This window comes from Mandrillus leucophaeus, unplaced genomic scaffold (genome assembly GCF_000951045.1).
Source record: "Mandrillus leucophaeus isolate KB7577 unplaced genomic scaffold, Mleu.le_1.0 Scaffold150, whole genome shotgun sequence".
Classification (NCBI taxonomy): Eukaryota; Metazoa; Chordata; class Mammalia; order Primates; family Cercopithecidae; genus Mandrillus; species Mandrillus leucophaeus.
In genome coordinates, this window is record NW_012101477.1 from 2876287 (window position 1) to 2887460 (window position 11174).

General features: G+C 51.1%; 1 protein-coding gene across 2 annotated transcripts in view; it reads right to left on the reverse strand.

Annotated features, from left to right (window-relative positions):
- PPP1R16B (protein phosphatase 1, regulatory subunit 16B) overlaps window positions 1-10005 on the reverse strand; it is a 121080-nt gene extending 111075 nt beyond the window's left edge. For both annotated transcript variants that reach the window (XM_011974968.1, XM_011974967.1), the window contains exon 1: window positions 9912-10005. The gene's annotated coding sequence lies outside the window, so the exon portion shown is untranslated. The remainder of the gene's footprint in view (window positions 1-9911) is intronic.
- Window positions 10006-11174: the final 1169 nt, after the last annotated feature.

Genomic DNA, 11174 nt, shown 5'->3' on the forward strand with positions numbered 1-11174 from the left:
AGGCATAATCCAAAAGGTCATAAAATCTAAAAATTACTGCAGCACCTGCTGCAGAAATGTTCTGTTTTATATCTATCAGACTGACAAAAATGAAAGTTACTTAATCCTCAGTGCTGGAGAATAGATGGGGGAAACAGTCACACACTGTTGAGGAAACAGAAATTGGTTCAGCCTCTTTGGAGAACAGTTTAGCAATGTCTATCATAGTTGAAACTGCCAGGATTTTTCCTTATGAATAAAATCATCAGTGTATAGAGTATACAAAGACATATACACTGGTCAGACAAGGATGTTGCAATATTGTACATTTGTAGGAGGAAAAAACTGGAAACTATCTTAGCCATCATCAAGAAATTAGAAAATAAATGATAGTACATTATCACTGGACTATCAGATAGCCTTAAAGATCCAGGTATATCTGTGTGTTGGCATGTGCTCAGATAAACTAGCTGAAAAAGAAGATCTCAGAAGAGTTTTGTATAGTTGTGTTAAAAAGAAAAATGGATAAACATGTAAAAGAATATGGGTTTGTATATGCATATGAAATTTATGGAAAGATACATAAAACATTCATAGATTTATTCTGGGGAAAAGGGATGAGTGGCTGGGAAGATGGGGAAAATTTACTTATGATACACTTATATACTTTGTGTAATTAAAAAGCATGATATACAGCAATAGGAAAACAAAAGCTTAAGTTATATATAAAAGAAAAAAAGTGAATGACATTTTGGTGAAAATCTGTACTATATTTTTATAAGGTAATAGGCAATATTTATAAGACAACATTTCCTCTCTGTCCAGTCCATGGGATAGCCAATGACAGCAACAGTTCCAGAAAGAAAACCAGAGAGAGAAAATCACCAAAAAGGGCTAAGAGCCCTAAAGAGAATAAGTGTCAAAATGTGTACCTTTCACTTGTTCTTGGATGCGAGGAAATAAAGCCAGTTCTGATTAAGAGTCTGAACTAAGACATTCTGAGAACTCACCAGGCTGGCACAGACTCTGGGGCCAAGAAGCAGAGACTAGGAATGCCCAGATAAGTAATGGCCATAAGTAACCTAATGAACAAAACGAATGACTGAGCTCCTGGGGACATAATGACACAGTGCTCTGCTCACCTATTTCCCCAGCCCCTGAATACTCCTAGGGACTAACTCTAATGATAATAACGCCATAAGAATAGTTGGCATGTATCAGGAACCTCCTACCTGTCAAGCAGAGGCTAAATGCCTAATCATATCAATTTATATTATGTTATTATTATTCCTGTTTTACACATGGGGAAATTGTGGCTCAGCAAATATATGCATGTAACTTACTCAAGGTTACAGTCGGTGCTGGAGGTAGGAATCAAACCTGTACCTGATTCTAAAGCCAGCCAAGGTCATTGCTAGCCTTCCCCGCTCTGAGGGAAGGACAAGAAAAAAGCATTCCCTCTGAGCAGGGAGTAGGGACAGCTCCATAAAGAGAAGACAGCATTTTTATGCAAAGAAAGGGCCAGAGAGTGTAGTGATTCAATGCAAGGACTTTGAAGCCTGAATTCGAATCTTGACTTTGCCATTTACTGGCTGTGTGACCTTGAGTAAGTCATTGAACCTGTGCTTCACTTTCCCAAGCAGCAAAATCAGAGTAGCAAGAAAGTCATCCCTGGCCAGACGCAGTGGCTCATGCCTGTAATCCCAACACCTTGGGAGGCCGAGGCGGGCGGGTCACCTGAGGTCAGGAGTTTGAGACCAGCCGGGTCAACATGGTGAAACCCCGTCTCTACTGAAAATACAAAATGCAGCTGGGAGTAGTGGCGGGTGCCTGTAATCTCAGCTTCTCGGGAGGCTGAGGCAGGAGAATCACTTGAACCTGGGAGGTGGAGGTTGCAGTTAGCTGAGATCGCACTACTGCACTCCAGCCTGGACGACAGAGCAAGACTCTGTCTCAAAATAAATAAAATAATAATAATAACAATAATGTTACCCCTTAGAGTTGTTAGGAGGACTGAAGGAGTTAAATAGACAGCACCTGGCTCATAACAAGTACCAAGTGATCATGACGAGTATTAAGAAAAAGGTGCCCTTCCCTCTAAGCAGATGCAACCCTGCAGGGTGCAGAGTTTGGCAAGTGGATCACAGGCTAGATTTCAGCCTCTCCTTTAGCCGAGTGCCACTGTGCCTATCAGCAATACACAACTCTACAACCTTGCATAGGTCCTGCTGAGCAATTAACCTGCATGTACTGGCAGTTCTTCCTCCCACCTTCCCTTCCATCCGCCTAGCTGTGAATCAGAATCACCTGGCACACTTTGAAAAAAATACAGACTTTCAGGGCCCTACCTTGGCCAATTCTAACACAGGTGGACTGGGCTAGGGCCCAGGCATCTGTACTTTTCACAAATTCCAGGTGACCAGATGACCCAGAAACAGCATGCGCCTGGATATGTGTTTTTGGAAGTACTCAAAGTTCATCATTCTGGCCGACATTCTGGCTGTCTGAGTTGCTTCTTGAGATGAAGCTTCCTCTTTGTCAAGTCTGGTCCCAGGCCTGGGCACACAGGGAAGGGGCACAGTGAACATCTGTGACTCTGCAAGTCAGCCAGCACAGCAGATGGCTGTGTGAACAGGCACACAGGCTGCATTTGCTTTTGTGCTTAAGCGGTTTGCACCAGGGAACCCTCACCTGTAGACTTGGGGTCTCCCATACCCTTGCTTCTCAAAGTGCAGTTCACAGACTAGCAGCTTGACACCCCCTGGGAGCTTGGTAGAAATGCAGAAACTCCATACCCAGCCCTACTGAGTCAGTTTCTGCACTTTAGCAGGAACCCAAAGGGGATCCATATGCAAGTTTGTGGATACGCCCTAGACCCCTTCTCCCTATCCAAGTAAGTTCTAACCAATGGGCACATCTAACCTGTCCAAACACCCTTTGGGGCCAGTCTTCTCTTTCAAACTCCTACAGAGACCTAGAAAAACAGCACAGTCCCTTTAGCAGCCCAGATTCACACGTAGCAGCCAGCCGAAGGCTCCGGGTGAAACTTCGCTTTAATAAGTTATTTATTTCTAAGTCCACATTAAAATAAACCTTCCCAATAAATTGAAAAAGAGACACCTCTGGCCTCTGTAATTCCAGGACATAAAACACCCTCCTCTTTTGTACAGAATTGAGACCCCTGCTTTCCTGCCTAAAGCCATCCAGGGACATCAAACAGTCCAAAGAAAACAAGCGATGTCTTCCTGTTGGCCAAGCTTCAAGTTATCAGGCAGATTTCACACTGCAGCTTGACCTCATTAATCCAAGGCCTATCACATTGCTGTAAATGTCAGTGGAAAATAGCCATTCAGTGGGTTTCCTTCATTCCACTAGAAAGGGACAAAACAGGAAGCTGACAAGCAGCTGTGCCCCAGCTTGGCAAATCCCAAGGGCCCAGCTGACAGCACCTATGCTCCTCTGCCCCAGCCTACTTTCCAGATAAAGACGGCTCCTGTATCTACATAAGTAAAATGCAGTGGTGATGGCAGGAACAATTCAAATAATCTGGGCCCCCAAGCACCTGCTTGGGAAGGAAAACAGCTCGGTCTGAATGTCTTTGGCCTGAATTACCAATGGGCTGTTCATCACTCAAGTTCATCTAAATCTCTTCTGCCTATTCAAATGTTCCACAAGCTAAACCCCTGGGACTCCAGGGGACATAAGGCCTTCCAAGTCCTCATTCATTCCTTTAATGCATATTGATTGTCTCCCGTGTGCTGGGCATCATGCTGATCACACTGGCCAACTGGAGACACACAGCTGAATGAATTGGACAGAGTCACCGACCTTATGGGGCTCATAGTCCAGTGTAGTCTTTCTTAACCTCAGCACTATTGATATTTGGGATCAGATAATTTTTTGTTGTGGGAGGCTGTGCTGTGCACCATAGGACATTTAGCAGCATCCCTGGTATCTACTCACTGGATGTCAGTAGCTCCTCTCTCCCACTATCCCCCACAAAGTTGTAACAACCAAAAATGTCTTTAGACATTGCCAAATATCCTCCCCAGGGAGGGTCAAACTGCCCCAAGTGACCACAGGTCTAGTGGATGAAACAGAAGACTAAGAGAGTAAGGCTCACATATAACCATATAATCACAATTATGATAAGTACTGCAGAGAAAAATCTGCTGGATATTATATCAATATTATCTACAGCTTGGAAGCCAAGCATTTTACATATGATTACAAATCCTTATGACAATTCAGAATTGTATTTGTTAGTCACTATTTAGCAACTTATTGAAGATGGTAAAAATAGCAACTTATTTCTTCATCTTTATTTCTAGATGAAGAAATTAAGGTTCAAGGAAGTGAAAAAATTTCCCTAGGCCCCAAAGCCAGTGGAAGGCAGAGCCAGGATTTGAACCCTGGCCCCAAACTTTGCCCCCATATAAAAGGAAATGTAAGCCTGTGTTTGGATGTCCTCTGAAACACGGAGGGTCTGTGGTCATGTGATGCTCTGACCAGCCATCCTAAAAGATTCATTCCTTCCTGGGGCCACCGTGGGGCTCAGCCACCATCTGCCACATCAGTCAAACTGCACATTGCTTGCATCAAGGCACATCTGTGGGCGAAGGAATGCCATTCGAGATTCTGAGACATCCAAGAACACCTCCCCTCAAAGCGCCTGCACCCAGGAATTTCCCCAAAGTCGGGGTGCATACCCAGAGCACACCCCACTGTGACCCATCTCCAGAATTCCTACTGCCCAGCACCCAAAGGTAGACAAAGCGAAAGAGGCCAGATATTCTGCAGTCAGCCTTAGATTTACAAAGTGTGTGAAGAAGGTGGTGCAGGATAGCACATGGCAACTTTGAGACGCCCCCAAGACGTGAGTTCCTGTCACTTACAAGCTGCATGTCTTCTAGCAAATAGCCTCACCCTCTGTGCCACAGTTTCTCCCTCTGTGCAGTGGGGGATACGTGCATTCTTTTCAACGGATTGGTATGAGAATACAACGGTGATGCAAGTAAACACCTTTGACAGTGACCAGCATCCAGAAATGCACCTGGTGCTATATCATGATCAATAAGTGAGTCAGGTCATGACGCTTCCTCCACCTCTACCCTCTTCTGTCAAGTGAGAAACTGAGTCCCAGGAAGAGAGAAACAAGCGTAGAGGTGGGAAAAGCATCTCAGGAAGAGGGAGTGGACCTCTTCTTCTTCGTACTTCCTGGGTGGAACAAAGAGGGAAGGATGGTGAATGTATGGACAGTTGAGCTGAGGCCAGCCGTTCCTCCCATGCAAAAGTTAATCCTGAAGTTTCTTGGACAACCCTCACTAGAGAGCCACCCTCCAAGGAAGGTGCAGAGGGACTGCTTCGGGTCAGTGAGTGTTTAATCCTTCAGGGCTCCTGGCAGGATGGCCGCTGCTACCTCCCTGGCCTTGCTTCTGCCTCCATCAAACTTTCTGATGACTCTGCTCCATCAGCAACTCCTCCCACTGCTCTCCAAAAACATCCAGCACTTTTAAGCCTCGGTGCCTCTGCACACGCTATTCTCCCTGCTAGGGCTGCCCTGCCACCTGGAGAACTGTCACTGCAGGGCTCAACATGCTCCCACAGCAACTTTTGTCCACCTGTTATTGGCAATAATAGACTAATAATAGCAATGAACATCTGTGGGCACTTATTAATATCTAGAAAGCCCAAGCTAGGTTTTTAAGTTTTTTGGCTTTGTTTTGTGTGTGTGTGTGTTTGTTTTCGAGACAAGGTCTTACTCTGTTACCCAGGCTAGAGTACAGAGACGCACGCAATCATGGCTCACATGCAGCCTCCACTTCCCTGGTTCAGGTGATTCTCCCATCTCAGCCTCCCAAGTAGCTGGGACTACAGGTGCACACCACCATGCTTGGCTACATTTTTGTATTTTTTGTAGAGACAGGGTTTTGCCATGTTGCCCAGGCTGGTCTCGAACTTCTGGAGTCAATCAGTCTGTCCACCTCTGCCTCCCAAAGTGCTAGGATTACAGGCGTGAGCCACTGCACCTGGTCCAAGCTAGGTTTTTTACCCACAGTGTCTCACTTATTTCCTCACATCATCACCTTAGGGAGGTGGCTTATCTGCTTGAGAGATAAGGCCACCCAGCTACAAGGTGGCAGCTTCAGGATTCAGACCTGGGTCAGCCTGAGCCATGTGGATCTGCTCTTCACTCTCTCTTCTTACTGCTGCAGACTTTATCCCACAGTGTCCTCATTATCTGTCTCCAGGCCTGCCTCTCCCCATAGAGGGAGAACTCTGAGAGCTGCCTCATTCATCTTGAAATCCCTTGCTAAGCACAAGGGCCAGGATGGAATAAACGTCTTTTGAATGAATCAATGAATCCTGGAAAATGGCAGTCAGCTGAGAAAGGCTAAGTGGCTGCTCACAGACTCCCCGGGGAAAAGCTGGTGCTAGAGTCAAGTTCCCAGGAGACAGCCCCCACCCGCACCCCAGGAGACAGGCTGAGAGGTTGTCCCTATCCTGATGGCTACAGGCAGAAGAGACAGGGTCTAACTCACTCCCCACCCTGGCACTGGAGGAGGTGGGACCTTTGAGAGCCCAACACAAAGGAGGAAATAGTAGTGATGGTGACAATGATCATTTTATGCATTCCTACCCACACCAGATGCTGTACTGAGCACTTTCTTTTTTTTTTTTTCTTTTTTTTTGAGATGAAGTCTCAGTCTGTCACCCAGGCTGGAGGGCAGTCGTGTGATCTCGGCTCATTGCAACCTCCTCCTCCCAGGTTCAAGCAATTCTTGTGCCTCAGCCTCCCAAGTAGCTAGGACTACAGGCATGCGCCACCATGCTGAGCTAATTTTTGTATTTTTAGTGGAGACAGGGTTTCACCATGTTGGCCGGCTGGTCTCGAACTCCTGACATCTAGTGATCCTCCCGCCTTGGCCTCCCAAAATGCTGGGATTACAGGTGTGAGCCACTGCACCCGGCCCTAGTACTGAGCACTTTCTATGTGTTAATGGTCTCATGGAATCCTTACAATCCCACAAAGTAGGCATTACTATGATACCTGTTTTACAAATGAGAAAACCATGCTCAGAGAGATTAAGTCATGTATACAGGGTCACGGAGCTTTTAGGTATAGATCCCTAATTAAAATTAGACATCTCTGGCTCCCTCACTCTTCATACTCATAGCTTTCTGTAAGAGGCAGGCTTGTCCAAGCCCTCCTTGAAGCCCAGTTGCTAAGATGCACTCAGGACAGTGAAGGTTTTCCTGGTCTCTGCTGGAAGAGTGCCAGTTGGGACCTACTGTTCAACAAATGTGACAAGTGTCCTGGGTGCAGGAAGGGTGGTGGTTAGGTTGCAAAAGGGGAGGGAAAGGTTGGGGGGATGGGGTCCTGAGAGTCCAAACACAGCACCTGAATTCAGGTATGTGCCTCCTGCCTTCTGCTAAACCAGGTTGGCTGCAGCCTCTGTTGCTCCTCTTGGGGCATGGAGCTGGTTTTGAGAGGAGCTGAGCCCCAGTTTTCCCATCTGCAAAATGGGAATCAGTAATGCCTACTTCATGGGGTTGTGAGGATTCTGTGAGGCCATTACACATAGGCCTAGTTTCCAATGGTCTCAAATGGGCTCTGCAGAAAGGAGAAAGGTTCTGGCTTTAAGGAAAAACCACCTCCCTACGTCAGCATCCTCTTAGTCCTGTGCTCAAGCTCCTGAAATGACTTAACAGCCAGATTAGAATTTAACTTCCGCTCCACCGTCAATTACCAGAGAGAGCAAAGTCTGAGTGGGCACAGGGCCTTGCCTACCACGTCTTTCCAGGCCACGGATGATCTGGAGAGCACAGATGGCACGGGGCCCTTGACACATGAACCACAGAGCCACTAATGAATGCCACGGTGGTAGGAGACCAAAAGAGAGGAAAGAAGACATTCCGAGGCTGGGAAGAGCTGGGGCCAGGAAGGTTCCAGGACAGGGGGACACTGTTAGGTAGACCCCAATAGACAAGTAGGTACAGAGTTGATGGTCCAGGGTGGCCTGGTTGACACCTTGTCCCCAGCATCCTGGGGACTCAGCCAGGAAGATTGGATTTGGGTGACAGGTGGGAGAGAAGGGCATGGGAGATTTGTGTGGGAAGGGCCGTGTGAGCAGGCAGCTGGCTGGAAAGATTTGCTGGCCCCCACCGGCCTCCTGCAAGCTGGCTTTTTATGACAGAGCTGGGGGAGGAAGATGTGGAAACTCCCCCAGCCCCTGCAGAACCACCCACCAGGGCTCCACTTCTGCACCTGTCTAAGAGAGACACGCCCCACTCATAGCCAATCCCGAGGGCGGCCAGTATTGGCCAAGGAGTGTTCATCCTCCGGCTCTGCTGCACCCAGCCTGTCCCTCATCTCCCCACAGCCTGGCGGCTGTTAGCCCCAGTTTCTTAGAGGCAGTTGAGACTCCAGAGGCCAAGTACTTTGCCCACGAGTAGACAGCTAGTCGCTGGCTGAGCTAAGAAGCTTTATTACCAGCCTTGGAGGAGGCCTCCTAGATGGAGGGTTTTTCTCCAGTGCTTCACCAGCCGCAGGAAATGGCAGAGTACACAGGGAAGTACCCCTGCGGACTGAGGCCGCCATCGGCAGGCCCTTTCCAGGGAGAGCCCTGCGGGAAAGGGCGCCTGGTACCTCCGGGCCCCGGGTCCTCCACAGAGGGTGATTCAGAGGCGACACCTGGTGCCCCGAGCCGCGGAGAGCTGGGGGGCGCTTCTGACAGTGAGAACAGGGGCCCTTTATGTGAAATGCAATCACATGGGCGCGCAGGCAGCTCGGTTTTCCGTTCCTAGAAGCGCTGATGAAGCCACATCCCTCTCCCTCCGCTTCTGAGGTGCCCGGGAGCACCGGGACCCAGGCCTGTCGCGCGGCAGCGGCGCAGCCCTGGGGTCTCAAGAGGGCCAGATTCAAAGCTCTCCCAGGCTCAATTATCCACCAAGGGCTGGGAGCTGCATCATCAGCATCTCCAGTGAAGCTGGAGGCCAGGCCGGGGAGGGGGAGCGGAGGAAGGGAGTCTGCATGGGGGAAGGAGGCGGGCAGCGAGCGCCTGCCCCTCCCCGCTCTCCACCCGGGGCGGTCTGGGCAGCTCAGTCTGGGCACTCCAGGTGACCTTGGCGAGACCCCTCTGGGCGACCTCTCTGGGGCGCTGCACGTCTCCGCCCATCCTCGGCGCTCGGGGGCGCTCCTCCCGGCCTGAATCGATGAGCGGGAGTCGCCCGGAGGGGAGCGCTCCCGGCGCGGGGGACCCAGCAGCCCGCGCACGGGGCCCTGGGAGAGGCCGGGCGCGCCCCTCCGGGGGAACTACCAAGCGCCAGGTCTCCCCGGGCTGACTGGTGCTGTCAGCTCGATCCTGAGGCGGGGCGGGTCTGCAGGCGGAGGCGCCTGCTTTGGGGACCTTTCCTGCCCAGGCAGGAGCGCTCTCTGTGCCCTGCCGCTGCCTGCGGGGACCAAGCCCCGCCACGCGAGGGGGCGGCACCTCCATGCCCGGCCGGGAGAGTGGGCGCGAGGGGGTTGTTTGTTGTCCGCTGTGGCTCCCGCCGCCCGGCATTGCACCCCCAGCAGACGGCGGCCCACGAGCCTAGAACCGACGGAGGACCCCACCTCCCCGCCCTAAGATTGGGCCACGACGGCCGCAGCCAACAACCTGCCAATGCGCCCCCTCCCCTGGCCTCGTCAAATTGCGAGGCCGGGGAGAACGCCCCCACTCCAGCCCGACTCCCGGACCCAGCGCCCTCGGTACCTGCCTTTCCAGAGTCCCCACACTCCCATTTATCTTAAGCTACCGTCCCTTGGCCAAAGCGCCCTGGCCCCCAGCTAGGTGATCGGAGGCTGGAACCACCTCCCCGCCCCATCCTCATCCCCCACCCCGCGAAGCCGCAGAGGGCAAGGAGGGAGGCGGCGCCGCCGGGGAACTCACCAGCTCTCCCGAGCCCTGCCCCGGGCGGCTCCCGACCCCGGTTGTGTCTGTGGGTCCCCGAGCCGCAGCTGCTCCAGCGGCGACAGAGCCGGCTCTGCTCGGCTGCGAGCCTCCGCGCCGCCTCTCGGCTCCTCCCCCAAGGCGGGGCCTGAGCTCCCGGGACTGGGGTGGGCGCACTCAACCCCATCCGGCTTGGGAGGCAGCGCGGGACAGGGTCCCGGCGCTCTCGGGTGGGGACCCCTCTTCTGAGCTGCAGGAAGTTGAAACTGATTGGGACGCGGCCAGGCTTCGGAATAGTTTTCCTAATGCTGCGTCCTCCTCCAAAATAGTTTTCCTAACCCCCACCCCGACCATGGAAAGAGGGAAGCCAAGGACGGTATCCCTGCTCCCATTTGACAGACGGGAATCCTGAATCCCAGAGAGGAGTAGTAACCTGCTCAAGGTCACACAGAATGAATTCCAGGAACTCAGGGTTCCTAGCTTGAAGTACCGCGCGGCCTGAGTCTGAAGGCTTCCCAGGAGGTCCAGGGGCCGGCCCTGGCCTTGCGCTGGGGACAGAACTGTGGGGCCAGGTCGCCCAGCTGGCGGAGGCGAGACATGGGGGCTGTGGCCTGCGGCGTGGACTCGCATCATTTCCTCTTTCTGGAAAGAAGGGAGGTGAAGCGCTGGAGGAAGGAAGTGGTCGTACCTCTGCTGACGTCTGCCACCCTTTGAGGTGTGCAGGATGAAGATAGGGGCTGCTTCCCTGAGATTTAACGCTAAAAATAAAAAGCAAAACATACCCGGTGACTTCTGTCACCTTATTCAAGCCTCTTTCTGGGGCTGAAGGCCTCTGCGCTCTGTGCACCAGCCTTTCTTTACATCACAATAGGTTTAACTATTTAAGTTGCTGAGAGTCAACACCCCCCCACCCCCCACACCCCCCCACCGCCACCGTCACCACCCCAGGAAGAGAAGAGAAAGTTCATAAACAAAGCGGAGAAAACATCCCCAAACATTCTCTGGAATCCACATTTGCTGAACCCTGGCCTTAGAACAATAGGTTTCTCTTCTCCACAAAGGCTTTGTTTCCTGAGCTTTCCCGGCCTACAGATGAGAGCCCTAGGCACCCTAGGGCCAGCCAGCTGGGGAAATGCAGAGTTTAAGTTTGGGGAGTTTGGGGATGGTACCCAGTTAATTTAATTCTCAGCTGTCATGTTTGAGGAACTCAAATCCCTTTTTTTTCACTACCAATGTTCTTTTGAGACCACCAGCATCACCTGA